A 999-nucleotide genomic window follows, 5' to 3' on the forward strand; every position below is an offset into this window, starting at 1 on the left:
GGGCCTGATTTTGCTAAGGGAGCCAGAGTCCCGTGATAATTCACCATCGTTTCCAGCATCCTGGCTATTATGGTGACAGCACGCAGGAGGCTGGCTATTTTACAGCGTTGTTTATTTTAATGCCTATCACACGATCAATCCCTTGATGATCAATAGCGTTGGGGGCAATGTCTCTGTAAACAGTAAAAACACAATTTTGTTCTGTTTTTCTAGTTAACTTATCTAGTTTCGCTTTCTGAATAAGACCCTGAGGTATGATTGACTTTGAGGCTATTGCTGAGAAACACAAAATAATAAATTAACCAAATGCTCTGGTTAAGTTACACGAAAAGCTCTGGCTACTTAAGAGATTGTGATAGTTAATTTTATATGTCAACTTGGCTAGGCTTCGGTGCCCAGTGGTTTGGTCACACACATCTGGTCTAGATGTCTCTGTCAAAGTGTTTTATGGGCATAATTATTACAACCAGTTGACTTTCAGTAAAAGGAGATTACCCTCAATAACGTGGGTGGGCCTCATCCAATCAGTCGAAGGCCTCAAGAACAAAAAAACCAGATCTCTCAGATGTCTCAAGATTGTAAACATTCAAATCTTGCCTGAGTTTCCAGCCAGCCAGCCTGCCCTACAGATTTAAGACTTGGCAGCGTCTACAATCACATAAGCCAATTCCTTAAAATAAATCTATAAATACATACACATTCTATTAGTTCTGTTTCTCTGGAGAGCCCTGACAGAGGTCATACCATGTCTTTTCGTGAAGTTGAAAAAGGCTTTTAAATGAAAGTTGTTCAGATAAGGTTCTCAAGTGTCAGTTTGCCAGGAGTTAGGAGAAGCAGGTGGGAGCTGATGTTTGATTTAATCTGCCCCATTAAAAAAAGGCACAATAGAATAGCTTTCTCTGGAGCAGAAGTCAAAACCAAATTTCCCCAAAGTAAATTGGCTTTAGATAAGAAATAGTGAGGCAGTCCCATGCTTTTTCCCCCCAGAAATATGTATAT

The sequence above is a fragment of the Hipposideros armiger genome, unplaced genomic scaffold (assembly GCF_001890085.2).
Source record: "Hipposideros armiger isolate ML-2016 unplaced genomic scaffold, ASM189008v1 scaffold_1298, whole genome shotgun sequence".
Taxonomy (NCBI): Eukaryota; Metazoa; Chordata; class Mammalia; order Chiroptera; family Hipposideridae; genus Hipposideros; species Hipposideros armiger.